This window comes from Plectropomus leopardus, chromosome 14 (assembly GCF_008729295.1).
Source record: "Plectropomus leopardus isolate mb chromosome 14, YSFRI_Pleo_2.0, whole genome shotgun sequence".
NCBI lineage: Eukaryota > Metazoa > Chordata > Actinopteri > Perciformes > Serranidae > Plectropomus > Plectropomus leopardus.
Window position 1 is genome coordinate 15405745 of NC_056476.1, and position 15090 is coordinate 15420834.

The window sequence follows — 15090 nt, forward strand, 5'->3', positions numbered from 1 at the left end:
TGAATCTATTAACCAGCTGTGTACTGTAGGTGTAGCAGTACCCTCTGGAGTGCTGCATCACTCTTTACTGCTCTGTAGTTTCATGTTAATTGTACAGGCTCCACCTAGGTGCCAGCTGGAGAGGATGGAATATCCCAAGCTGTCATCAGCAGCTTGTTCTTAAGCCCCCAGAACCCACAGTGTTCATATTCAGTCCATGTGCACTTTATTACTGAGCTGAAAATGCGAAAATGTTTGCTTCTCTTTACTTCAGTCACTAGATGAGATGCTCAACAAGTACATCCAACTGAGATCTATAAAGCGGTTTTGCCAGAGACAGTGGGAAACCTCACAAACCGCAAACTTTACGGTTTAAATTGAATTCATAAAACAGAAGCTGAGGAGATCCCCTCGTTTTCTTTTAAAAGCAAACTAAAGCGAATAACCCAAGATTGCATGATGCTGTTGGAATTATTCATTTTTCCGCGGTTGTCACATTGCTTAAAGGGTGTATGGGCACTGAAACTTGGCTGGCCTTACAAGTGAGAGGAAGGAGAGCTTTAAACCTCCGGCCAGGTTCTGCCTGGAACAAGGCAATCTCCTTCGCTCACAGAGCCTGCATTTTTAATGAGAACATCTGCTCCGGTGGCCCTCTGGTGGAACCAAGGCTTGCTTAATCACACAGTCGAGCCCCTCAAGTCCCTCGCAGTGGGATCTGCTCAGCCCAGTGATCAGACGGAGCTGGCTACTTTGCACTCAAAAAGAAAAAAAAACTCATCCATATCTAGTGGAAGTTAAAATGAGGCAGTGAAAGAATCTGACTGAAAGGAGACAAAGAGAGTAGATACAGACGGAGGTCCATTAGTGCAATATGTGCAGTAGCCACGGCTTATTTCTCTCATTTGGCCTTTTATGCACAGTTTCTGCCCAGGAAAACTGAACTTCTCAAAAGCGTTCATAAAAGTTGATCCATTTGAAAAAGTTGGTGTGTTCTTATTGCACAGACTGGGAAAATTAAGTGTCTCTGAAATGCTGTCAAGTGAACATTAGGGGTTTAAATCACTGGTTTCATCACGATATGATAATATATTGATTCTTTGGACAACAAGAAAACATTTGCCAATGTGACAAAGTCTCATGTTTCAATATGTATGTTCGGTCAGGTTTCTGCTGAGGGTAGGACTTTCAAACTACAGTAAAGAACACTGATTAAAGTTTGTTAACTAAGAAAGCAACACAATTAAAAAGAGATTGGCTTACTCATCTTCTTGATTAAGAAAAGCACTTTAAATTAAACCAGTGACGCGCTAACAAAGGAAGGAATTGGGAAGTTCGAGTGTGTTTAAGTGTGTGTGTATCATGGCACATGCAATACATCTGTAGGATTTTGAATTAGTTTGTGATTGTGTGTAACTGTGATGTCCCTGTATATCCATTCTATTGTATAACTTTTACTTGCATGTGTGCAGGTTTATTCACTCATATGCATTTGCACACATTTCTCTGTGTGTGTGTGTGTGTGCGTGTGTATAATAGCGACAGACAGACTGACCCTCTTAGCACACTGAGCGCAGTGAAATACGAGCTGCTGAGATGCTCAGAGACTGCTAGCCTCTGGTTGAACCTCCAATGAGGCCCACCTCTGCCTCCACCACCACCAATTAGATAGCACCCATAATGCAACCTGAAAGATGCACTGAGCCTGGTAGCTTTATAAACATCCTCCCTGTCTGCAGCGAACACTCACAGCCTCGTCTCTTCAGCTCAACTTTGTGTGTGTGGGTGTGTGTTTAAGTGTGTACACTGGGCGTGACTGTGTATGTGAGTTTGAGTGTTGAGAGTGATAGATCGTCCCTCCCAGAGATGCACTACCATCCTGACAATGAGTGTTATAGTCATTGCTCTCGCTCTTTCTCCCTCTCTCTCTCTCCTGACTACATTATCTTATCTGATTACTCTCTCAGCCGGGATGCTCAGACATACTGGAGACTGCAGTGTAATATAACATGCCTATATGACTTGTGGTTGCTACATGAGATATGCCACCACACACATCATACCACCGGTAACATCAGACCTGTCTGCTTGCCTCTGAGACCTGACAGCTTCATTGTTATTAACCATACACAAGAACCAAGGCACAGACAGCCGGGCATATAAATGCTGCAGCAAAACTCAGTAATTACGCCGTAAATCAAAGCAATCTCCGGCCAAGCTTCGACCAATTTATCTGCAGACCTAGATTTAATGTGCACAGGGAGGTTGTCTTGCCCCGTGACTTGTGTACATCACAGAACGAAATAAGGAGCTATAGCGACGGCGTGCAAAGCAAACTGTGCGGCGATGAATGATGCCTTCTTCTCATGCTTTCCCCATCTTTTCTGCTGAAAGATAGCTTTCCCAGCTTTGGATCATAAAGTGGCAGTGAAACTGTAGCCTGCCATCAGTATACAGCACTATTAAATAATCCACAGTGTTTTCAGTGGCCTGTGGGGACGACACAGAGGATGGTATAAACATTAGAGTCAGGAACAGCCCTCCAGTAAGCCTTTTTATGCCATGTGAACAGGTGTGAACTCTGCCTCTCTGCTTTCAAACAATTGTTAGAAGTAATAAGAGACATCAAGCTTCGGATTCTGCTACAGGCTGCAACAACACATTCTCCTTGAAGTTTATCCAAATGATGGTCTTCTTAATGCTGTATAATAACAGCTTGTGAATAGTCATCCTATAAATACTGTCTGAATTTTAAATAAACTTCGCCGGCTTTGAGTCGTGTTGCATGCGTGTGGCTGACACTCTTTCACACTGCAAGGCATAGCGCTTTATTGCATCAGACACGCTGTAAAGTAGAGGACTTAACTTTAAATGGGCCACCATGTTGCACCGATCCATCATCTTCAGAGCGGTCTGACTAGTGTGAGGTCAGGGGGAAAAGGATCAGTTGTTTAGGAGGGTGGAGAATCGAGGTCAAATGGGAAGGAGGAGAGGGAGTGTGGATAAGTGGATAAGAGTGAAAGTGATAGAAAGACACGTACCTAGCACTCACATATACACACACACAACTGCTGTGGTCTTCATTGTAGATGCTGAATGCACCTTCTCCTGGCTTTTTAGTTCAGCTTCTCATCAACAGTTTAAGACGTCTGTACTTTGGTGATAGTGAGATGAGGATTTTGATACATCAGAGTAAATTAAACATCACTTTCAAGTAAGATTTCTGACATTAGATTTTAATGAAGACATCTTCAACCGTAAACACAAAATGTACATGCAATATTTTGCAACATTTGTCTCCTGTCATCATCTCTCAAAACCATCAACATAGCGACAGTTACAAAAGCCTTTTATACACAAAGATCGCACTACAGGGCCACTACAAGCCCATTTTTTATGCCTCCTTTGCATTTTTTTTTTACACAGAGCCAAACAAAAACAGCAGCACGCTGTTCCAGTATGTGATTTTAGCAACACGTTCTCATCCCAAGTAGTCAAATATTGCCACTTTGTCTGTGGATTTTTGCATCCACATATTACTATCTGCGTCTGCTGTTGACATTTCAGGATGCCGCAACCAATGCTGGGATGTCAGCAAAACCACATGGGCAGGATTAGGCCACAAAAGCAAGTGGCAAACAATGCTGGGTGTCAGCAAAAGTATATGGTTGGGATTACGCTACAAAGGCAAGGTTGGTTAGGTTTAGGCAACTGAAGAATGTGGTTAGGTTTAGGAAAAAACATCATGGTTTGGCTCTACAGTCATACAGGAAGTGAAAGTCCCAGGTTAGTTGAACCCATCCATCACCCAACCCACCTGCCACACAGGGGCTTTCAGCCCGTACATTACATTGTTACAGCATTTCAACCTGACGCAGTCCAGTGGCATATTATATGGCCACAGCAGGTTCCGTCTGGCCATGTTATGAACTGACGCTGCTAGTTTGCATATCATACTGCTGCGACAGGTTTGTCCACCTGACGGGCGGCGTATCATAGGATGGGGAAAGATTTTGTCTGCCCATGTTGTAGACCGGTGTATCATACCGCTGCGAAAGGTGGCTTTTGGCATTGGTATCTTGCAACAATCATTTAACATCTCTGTTGTATGGCTGCTAATCTCGTCCCCAACTCAGAGGGTAAGGAGATCCTGGACCACATTGTTTTGCCAATTTGACGACATTTACCATCACGTATTCTTCTGTGAGTTAGCTGTTAACTGCTATCAAGCTGCTTTTTAAATCTCCCACGGTGGGTGGCACGCATAACACAGAACGGCGAAGTGACAGAAAGGCAAGATGGCACAACAGGGCGATATTCCTGCTTTGAACAGGCAGTGTAAAAGTCGCTAAAGGGAACTCTTCAGACTTTTCTTTTGTGTAATATAGGTTATTTTCTGTCTAATTTACCACCATTTGATCTCACCTCGCTCCATCTCTTGTTTCTCTTTGCTCCTCTCTCCCTGCGACTGCGCCAAAGCATGCAGTGAATCTATTGCTTTTTGGCTGCTTCTTCCCGCTGATGCTTTCATGAGGTCTTGTACTGTACAGAGTCAGGAAATAAAGAAAGATGAGATTGTGTAAAAGAGACAGAGAATAGGTTTAGAAACAACTAGAGATTAAAGAAAACATGTGAGGAGACAGAGGGACAGACAAGAGAGTGTTTTTTGGCCAAATAATGTGGTGTCAGATTCTCCTGGAGAGCAGCGTGGGTGTCTCTGGGTTGACATGGCTGTAACAGAGAAATCCAATGGACCAGTGACTTTTTAAATTAAAATGTTGCGCTGCACATATTAATCACATAGAGATAGCAGGCTTTTACAGCCTGAGGCTGTTTCAGTGACTTGCCTGTTGGTGAGTATGTATGAACTACCTCAGTGTGGGAGTGTTGATCTAAAATTGTTTTTGCTCACAAATTAAAACTAGTTTGATGGTCAGTGGTCTTACACTAGATTATTACTCCTTTATTTTCATACTGTTTTACATCTCCACTACTTCTGAATGGAATGGCATTTCCTCCCCTGTTACAAATGAATGCATGTGTTTATGTAGGTGTGTGTGAATGTGTGAGTGAGTGGAAGGTTAGGATAGACCTAACCTTGTAATAGTATCTCTGCCTTTTGTTGCCAGACTTCCTTCAGGGTAACCCAGAGGTCAGTCTTTGTCATGTGTTTTTGAGGTTTACCAGTTACATTTGCCTTGGAGTCTTTTGTGAAAGAAGACTCAGTTGTTTTTGAAGTAATACTCTTTGTTTAGTGCTCTTTCGGAACGCTGGGCAAATGTGATAGAAAACAACACAAAAGCTTAATTTGCTCTGTGAGTTCAAGCTGCAGTTGGTAACTTATATTAAAACTGTCACTGTATTCCCACGGCACAAAATAAGATAATCTGTGAAAAATAATCACACTCTTCTGCCTTACCTATTTCCGTGTAGCATTTCTCATAGCCTTACAGCATGTGAACGAAAACAGTAAGTAGTGCACTAAAATATTTTTCTGAAAACATTTGAGCTGAGAAATGTTGAAAGCAGTTACAGAATCATGCTTCATATTTGTGTGCTGCCTAGTTTTAAAAGTTTGCCTGCAATTCACAAGCAGTGATTGACAGCGTGTTAGAGACACCTTGTCTCTAATTGGTTATTGCTGACCACACAGTGGTCTGATTCTAGTGAATTCCATTAGGGGCAGTAGGAGGGGAGAAGACACAATTTTTTTCACAAATGATCTGTCTCATGTACTCCAAACATAGCACAAACTTATTTTTGTTAAAGCTACCAACTGTTGCTTTGAAGGCTGTCTTCTAAACTATTAGAACTGTTTCCACATTGTTGATGTTTAATACAAACTAAATTCCAGACCAAACAGAAGTTACTTTCTTGCTTAACAGCAAAAGCAAGAATGTAGTAATTACAGTACAAATGCCTGTGAGACAGTAGAATTTGGAAAAGACATCCCAGCCCCCCCCCCTTAATATTTCACTCCCGTAAGTGCTTATATACGTGCATATGGAGTGAAATATGCTTGGAAAAAAATGCATACTACATGCAAATATATAAGATAACTGTCTTCGGGCAAGATCTACACTATTTTAAATTAGCTGACTCCTCCACAGATCCCCTGAACACATTTCAGAAAATGATTTTTTAAAGACAACAACAAGTCATTAAAATGAAAGATCATTTAAAATTCACTGTTTATTCTTCTTCATTGCTCTGCATTGAGAGCACTTTAAATTAGGTGGAGAAGTGAATCCCTTCAGGGGCGCCTGGATGTGTGTGTGTGTGTGTGTTTTGACTTCAGCAGCTTCCTGCACTACAATTGCAGCAGGAATAAGTTGTATTCCAATTTTACAATAGAAACTTTGGACAAATCTACAAAAATCAGTAAAATAATTGATGTTTATCACATAGTACTGATTAATTTTAATTTGGTTATTTAGTTCAGATATATGGGAAACAGATGCTACATTTAATGTTTTTCCAGTTCCTAACTTTAAACGGATAAATGTTTACATCTAAGTGCAATCTTTTGCATCATCTCACCATTAGCCCAGCACACACAGAATTTGAAGCTCTGTGATTGGATTTTCTGACTGAGAACACCTTGGAAGTCATAAATGACTTCTCTGCACAGTGTTTATGTCCACAGGTTGGATTGGGTTTCATAAAGTTGTAGCTTTTTTTTTTTTTTTTTTTTTTTTTTTGATCAAAGAGCCAGACATTTTCTAAGACAGTTGTTCATCCTTTGTACCAATGATTTGACCAGGAGAGTTTTATGTCCATCCAAACTTTGAAGCGCTCTAACTGTCACAGACCTCATTTATCACGCATTGCGGCCTCTCTAGGTGAAGATTGGACATATTGTGGCTGTAATCAACACTGCAGCCTTCAAGGCAAGCTATCAGGACTTCAGAGAGATAATCTGTTTTCTCAGAAACACAGACAGTCCTCATGGGGCTTGTTGGCACAGTGTTAAAATAATATAGTTACAATACAATGAAGCAACCAATAGAAAAAAAATTGAACATTTAAATCAAGCTAAAACCGGAAAACATGATCATTAAAGAGTAACTACTCCCCCAAACCACCTTTTTCCATTGAAAAGCAATATATATAGATATATAGTAGTGTGGTTGATTGATTTAAGTCCAACTCTTAACATTTAAGTGCAAAGTGTTAGAAATCTACATACCTATTATGTTATAAATATGTATAGTGACTGCCCTCTAAAGGTTGAAACCTGTTTTTTTGCTATTGAGTTTGCTCTTGGGTGATTCTTGTAGCAGGAATCTACTTCCATCACCAACCAAGCCCCCCATCTCCACCCTCACCATCTGACTACTTTGTGTGTATGCAAGGTCCAGGGAGGTGCTGTGGATCAAGAGGTGGCACGATTGGGTGACTGGGCGTGTCTAAGCCCCCCTCCCAGTCCTGACCATTTTCGAGACTTTTTTTCATTTTGCAGGGAGGAGGCACTCAAGCCAAAAGTGGGGTGTTTCGTTTCTCTTTAAGTAGTAGAATATCTGCCCATTTTAAAACCAAATAGTATTTTTAAGCAATTCATCAGTAGAAATGTCCTTTTAAAAAAAACAAAATACCCAAGTACAAGTACCTTTAAACTGTACATAAGTACAGTGCTTGAGTGAATTTACTATAGTTACATTTCACCACTGTCTGGCTGACATGTAGAGTGTCCCTTGACTGCCAGAGTTCTCTCCAGAGACCAGGATGCTCATTTGTGGCGCCAACATTTTCCCCTCCAATCCCCCATGTTCTTATTTTTGCGCAGCAGCTCACACAGATTATTTTGTGTGTGTGTGTGTGTGTGTGTGTGTGTGTTTATATGACTGCCTGTCTGTCCCTCTCTCAAATTAGAGCTAATGATGCATCTGTCAAAAATCCAACACAACTTGACAGCATCGTGAATTTTTTATTTAGTATACTGTTATCACCATATATAACCATTAATACTAATGACTCAAGTGTGTAAGCAGGAGGGTTTTGATATAAGTGCATGCACAAACTTCAAAAACAGCAAAAACAAATATTTACTGCCTGTGACATGAACTGTTGACAGGTATGTAGCACTATTTGTTTAGGGTGAGAATGAATAAATATTTTTGTAGTAATGACTTTTTCACAGCTAAAGCACAGCACTAAATCAACACATATATGTACTTTAAAGATTTTCAAAAAAATTACTGGGTCCTCTCCTAAACAAAAGGACCCAGTAATTTAAACTGGTAAAAACACTGAATAAAGCAGTTTCGCAGTAAAAATCAGTTTCTCTCCTACTCTTTTCAGCTCAACTGGTGTCACTAGCTCTGCACCTGCTGATGTGTGCTCATTTTCTTCCCAACTTATAACTATAGATCCAGACATTTAGGAGGTTTTTGCTGGGAGACCAATTATCTGCAAAAGGTCTCCTCCTCTCCAAAACAAATGGATCATGTGATGTAAACTGGTAAAAACACTGAATAAAGGAGTTCCAGGTTAAAAAAAAATCAGATGTTGTGTTTTTCCGATGCTCTCGTCACAGGGGCTGCAAACTTCAGCGACCAGCGCGAAGATGTGAATGGCTCTATCTAGAGTCGGTGTTTGGTTTGTCCATTCTGGTCTATTATAGAAACGTGGTGACACAGCATGGCGGATTTCATGGATAAGGACCTGCTCCTTATTTAGATCTTAGCTGTTCATTCTAAGGTTGCAGAAACACGACGATTAATTTTTTCAGGTGATTATACACTGAAGAAAACACTTATCATATTCAATTCCTGCCAATATATCCCCCATAAATCCTACACACTGGACCTCTCAGCCTGCATGGTCTTTATAATCACTAAATGACAGTTGTATCCTCCAAACTGTATTTTTAACAAGACAATTTTTTGTTGTAGCACACAATACTCACTTGAGTCTGATAATAAAAAAAACACTCTACCCTAACTCAAAACATGATGGTGCATCCAATAGGCAGGATTAATCATCTGCCTTCTACAGAGCTATAGTGTGCTGTTCCATCGTGGCCCGGAGGAGACATCAAACGTACTCTCCCTGCCCGCCTGCCTACTGTTTCCCCCGGAGAGACAGAGATGGGTTAGAGAGTGGAGACTGCCCTCTGGTAGTGCAACTCTCTGTGGAGTCCATATTGATTACACCTGCCACTGGCGGCTAGCTGGAGCTGTGTACTCTGACAGCTGGCAGCACTGGGCGAGATGGATAACTGCTCTAGCCGGGCCGTAGCCAGCTACATCATCACTTGGCTTTGTCGAGGGTGTTTGGAAGGCAAGATGTTTTTCCTTTTCTTTTTCTTTTTTTTTTTCACTGGTGCAGTTTTAGTTTACCTCTTTAGAGGGGGTTTATCTGTGTGGAACTGTTCCTGTGTCAAGTCCTGTTTCTCTGTCATGGAACTGTACATCATTAAGACTTGACTTTAGATTCTTCTAATGGCTTCAAATTAAAGGTCCAGTGTGTAGTATTTAGGGGCTTTATTATCACAAATGGAATATTCATAACTGTGATATGTTTCGTGCATAGTCATGTGAAACTAAGAATCTTTATATTTTTGTTTCTTTAAAATCAGCAGTTTATTCTACATACGGAGCAGGTCCTCTTTCATAGAGTCTGTTGTGTTGTTTTACTGTAGCTCAGAACAGACAAATGAAACACTGATGCTAGAAAAGACCACTTGTGTTTTTGCATCAGCCACCGTGGTTAGCAGCTCCTCTATGACTTGCCAAATGTGGTTGGAAAAACACTGATTTTTACTGTAAAGCTTCTTTATTCTGTGTTTTTACTGGTTTAAATCATTGGGTCTGTTTGTTTTAGAGAGAAAGAGACCTCTACGGATAACTCAGCTCCCTGAAAATCTGGATCTAAAGTCATCAGAGAAAAAAGCAAGCAGGGGCTGGCCTAGCAGCCTGTCTGCAACAAGCGGAACTGCTGTCAAACTATTTTATTCAGTATTTTTTCCAGTTTCAAACACCAGGGGTTGCAGAAAGACATGTGTGACAGAAAGGTGCATATGAATTCTTTTTGTCAAATTTATTAACTCAGGTGTTCACCTGATTATGTTTTATAAATTTCGACCATTGTGGCGCAGCGTGCATGGCCACATCTCCACACCTGCAGTTTGCCATAAATGGATGCAGAAATACCCTTAATCATTGGTTTGCATATCAATACTTCTCTCTACCTCTCTACCACTAATTAATCCTGTCAATGAGAAATGCACTAAAGAAAGAGCAATTTCAGCAACTGTGTTGCATCGGCGAGGTTCTTCAACTACCAGAGCAGCCGTAATTACGCACGCCTGTGGATATTTGTAACATCCATGCCACCTATTCATCACGTCTGCAAACCATCATTGAGGTAAAATCTCGATCATTCTTATTATTAAATGTCAGAGGGATCAATGATTTATTCATAGAGCTCATATTGAAATGGACTTGACAAAATGCTCCACATGATAGAATTAAATAATCACTAACAGGGAGATTAGTTTAAATAAAAATAATGATGAAATTAATCATTCATAAAGAATTTAAAATTAACTCTACAAATGTGTCTTTGATTAACACTTTGCAGAACGCAGTGAAGCTTGCAAAAATAATAAGCACCTCATCTGCATCTATCTCAGCTAAAACTGTGTGTACACCTGCTTTAAAGGTGCACACATTCTCACCGTACTTTCCTTTATAAATACCTGATTATGTGTGGGAAAAGGTGTGCGCATGGTTTTTGTGCGTACACATCTTTTGTGCGTCTGGCCCCTGGTCCATTTGTTTTGGAGAGGAAGAGACCCCTGCTGATGATTCGGCTCCTGGTGAAAAATCCTAAACAATGACCACTGAAAGAATCCATTTACGAGAGTTACAGTCTGGCATATGGAAGAAGTTTTAGCTCTGCAACTTCCCTACTATAGATGCCACTAAAACCTACACACAGGACCTTTAAGATACGGAAAACACTGAGAGGGTAGCATTTTTATTTATTTTTTTTTATAAAAACCTCCATTCTCCATATCTTATTCTACACATGGTTGACCACAGGCTTGACTCTTAAAGTTTTCTTATCAGAGATGGACAGCATTGGAAGTGTTTCAAAGAGTTGTGGAAACATTTCTACTCTCATATCAGGCCCCGAGGACTGCTTCACTAAACTCTGTTTAGAAAGCACGAGGAGTGACTTGTGGGAAGAGTTGGGAGGTAAAGCCAGTGTGAATCCTTTCCCCCTGTTAGCTCGCAGTCCCTCCTGTAGGCTGCCGGGTATACGGTGTTGATTATGGAGATGAGCGGCTATAAACTCAATATTTTTTCCGAGGTGCAGTGAGAAGACTGTAAAGTAGGCAAATGCCTCGTCTGTCTCACAGGAGAGCCATAGAGTGAGCAAGCTAAATGGGTGTAGAGGGATTCAGATGGCTTAGTCAGGATAAGGAACCGGGATCTAGTGGTATGTTTCTCTCATTTGTGTCTCTCTGCCTCTCTCCCTCCTCTTCTCTCTCTCTCTATCACTATCTGTTTTCACACCCCCAAAGGCCTTATTTACAATCCTTCACTTCTCACGCGGCAGTGTGCGACAACGGCAGTGGGTAACAGAAATTGAAACGTAAGCCTCGCCAAATCCCTGGTCATCTGCTTTTTTAGAAAATGCACTTGTGAATTCACAATACTCAACTTAAGCAAGCATTTGGTACACTGAGTTAACAGCGTTCTAATTAAAAAGTAATTTGATATATGACAGTGTGTGGTGCAGTTTTACAGAGTTGTCCCACTGAAGTTGAACAAACATTTGCTCTGCTTAATGATTCATATTCCTCAGTATTACTCTCGCTTTCTTTGTCAGTCTGTGCATTGTAATTTCTGCTTTCCCTGCAAGTGCAGCTTCCCCCATCCGCTCTGCATCTGTCTTTAGTAGTGCTCATCAAAGACCAGTGGCTCCCCTGACGCCGCTACAAGAATCCGGGATCAAGTTGCTCTACTTTTATTTATGTGTAGGGCTGCGTGTTTAAATATCTTCTTGCGATCTGAGAGCTTAGTCTGTTTTGACCCAGCCATTATTTCTGTGGTAGGGACAACAAAAAAAAAATCAGCCCTCTGTGTCTCCTGAGAGATCTAATCAAAGACCAGAGATCGAGAGAGCGGGAGAGAGTCAGTCAGTTTAGGTATTTTCAGAGTCAGTCAGCCACTCTCCTGTCAAGCAAGTAGCTTCTCAGCTGTCTGCTGATGCCAGATGAAGTAAGAGACATGCCTAAGCATTAATGGAACTGAAACAAAAATAAACCATTTTCCAAGTATAAAAAAGAGATGCACACACACAGCTGCGTAGAACTTGGCAGTGTTGCCTTTGATTTATTCCTCTGGGGGAAGAAGGACGGTTTTTGTGTGTTTGGAGGAGGGGAAAAAAAACATGGCACACAAGGAACATTCCAAGTTCGCCACAGGAAATCAATTTATTTGAGAGGGCAGCCAGGCTAAAAATAGGGAAGCCCCAAACAATAGAGTTGGAATTAATTGCCCAGATTTTGTGCGAAGGCAAGAAGACTCCAGAGAGCCAAAGTTTGTTCTCAGTCTTGTTTTCATATGTGTGTTATGGAAATATTAGTCTGGTCTAGTTGTCATGTTGTTTTGTTTTTGGCATATTTCTGCGTGTTTGCAGCTGTCAAAACAGAACTGAATTCTCAATCATTTTCCTCCCTGATATGACGACTTGCCACTTGTCAACACTACTGCCAGCTGCCTTATTTGACAGGATATGATGATTTATCACAAGTTCTCCACAGTAAATAGACAATAACTGTTTTGTCACACTCCAGCGAGTTCTAACTGGGTTTTCGGGGAGTGTGTGAGGGAGTGCTGTAGGGGCCTTATGGGGGCTGATGTGCCGTTTTTAATGAGATCTCACAGCAGTGTTTAAATATTTAACCGTTCCTGGTGAAGCCTCCCCAACAGCCGCCAGGCAAAAACTGGTGAGGTTTCATGCAATCATCACAGACTATACAGCACCTATCCCCTGAAAACATCAGAAAATAAGCACAACCTGAATATATAACGGCATCCTGAATACACAGCCTGCTGCGCTGAACGCCGCACCTATCGACAGAGATGCTGTCTTTGCCCCTGCAAATAAGTATTCACACACCATGACAAAGGGTGAGCATGATGATGAAAAGCTGTTGAATTATACATCTGTTTTTTGATGGGATATTTTCAAAACTTTATTTTTTTTCTTCATCTCAACAAAGTAATTCCCCCATCTCTGCCTCGCATTTGCCTTTTCCGCCTCATTTTGAGCTTTAGCTGGATGCTTTTTGGCAAACATCTCACCGCCGATCAGTTCAACTCCTACACCCTTCGTGTTTTTACATCCCACCACCCGTCATTCACAGAGAGTGGGGCTGGGGCGTCTGCCACCACCTGCTGTTAGGTGAGGTGGTAGTGCTGTGTATGCATGTGGTGTGTTTCTGTTTGCAACTGTGGAAGTGTGTGAGGGAGGGGGGTTGCATGCTGAAGGAAGTGTGGTTCAAGAAAAGACTTAGAAATTGTTTTTGTGAATTTCTATTGTCATATATTAGTTATAATATCTGATAATTTTCCCTCAATCTTGTTCCAAATATAAGGTTACTTGAATGGTTTAATTTTGTGTTTTATCACTTTGAAATCTGGATCTACAACAGCTTTCTTTAGAGAGAGATTTATTAGAAAAAAGAAGGAAAGAAATAGAGAAAAATGTCCAGAAAACTATATTTATAAATATTACTGTTTTACATTTAAAATTATGTCCCAAGAAAATTATATATTTTATTATAATTTAACCATTTTATGCACTTTTTTTGGGGTCATTTTCCTCTTCTTCCTTTTTTTCTGTTTATGCTTTTTTAGGTAATTTTCTTGTAACTTTTGACTGTTTTTTTGCTTATTTTTGGGTCATTTCTTGTTACGTTGCTCATTGCCTTCTTTCCATGTCTTTCAAATAAATTAAGCCAGTTTTCTCGGGTTTCAAAGGGTTAAATGCCCTCCTGAACCAAACCCTAGTTTGGTATTTAGTGTTTGCAATGCTTAATCACAATTTTCTAATCCAATTTGCTGCAATGCCCTCACACACCAGCCCTGGCACTTGGTTGGGGATGTTAAGGAGGTTGAGGTGGTGAATATTTAGGAAAGACTTCAGATCCTGTTTGAAGCTGCATGCTGGATGCTACATACTGTATTTGGGGGTGAGGATGCTGTCTGGGAAACACGCTGTACCTGCCAGCTGGAGGAATCTGGAGGGACTTGAGCCCACAGATGACAGCATCTCCCTTCACTTTCGCCTCCACCATCCTCTCCTCCTTTCCCGGTCTTCCCCCTCGGCTCCTCTTCCCTTTTTTATCCCCCCTCCCCAACACATACAACCCATCCCGACAGGTCATACGAACTCTACAGGCCCCCCCCCCCCCAAAAACAGAAAAATCCACCATCATATCCAGTCACTGCTCTGAGGCCGCACTGATTGAAAAGGGCATTATTAGCTTCTGCTAACCTGCTCATTCACTGTGTGAAATGTTGTTTATTTGACAAGGGATGTATATAGACATTGCTGTAGGGTCTTTAGAGTTTGGCAGACACTTGGTGCCAAATCATATGCATGACTCCTCTTGCCATGCCGCTTCATGTGGCTGCCAAGTGAGGCCCACTGGGGCCTTTGCCAGGGGACTCAGACTACTATTCAACCCCCACACGCCCCTAACACACACACACATACATAAAAACACCTTGTGCTTCTCCGATGCCCTCTCTCCCTCCCCCAACCTGTACCAGCCCCTATGCCCTCCCACCCCCTACCTCCCCCAGTCTCCATACCACACTCATTATTAATGATCTGAGGGACAGCTTTCATTTGATCTATTACTTAGGATGGGACGGCGGCTGCTGTGCTGCTGCATCCCTGCTGGATCTTTAATTATTTCATGGAGGGCTTTCCTCCTCTCTGCTGCTCCTTCTCTGTTGTGCAGATGAAATATTGAAGTTGAGGAGTGTAGTGCAAAGTGGCCCCATACAGTGTGAGGTGTGAGCGTGCATGCGGGCTGTGTGGTGTACTGTATACATGTGTGTATGGACATGTGTGAGCTGACCCTGA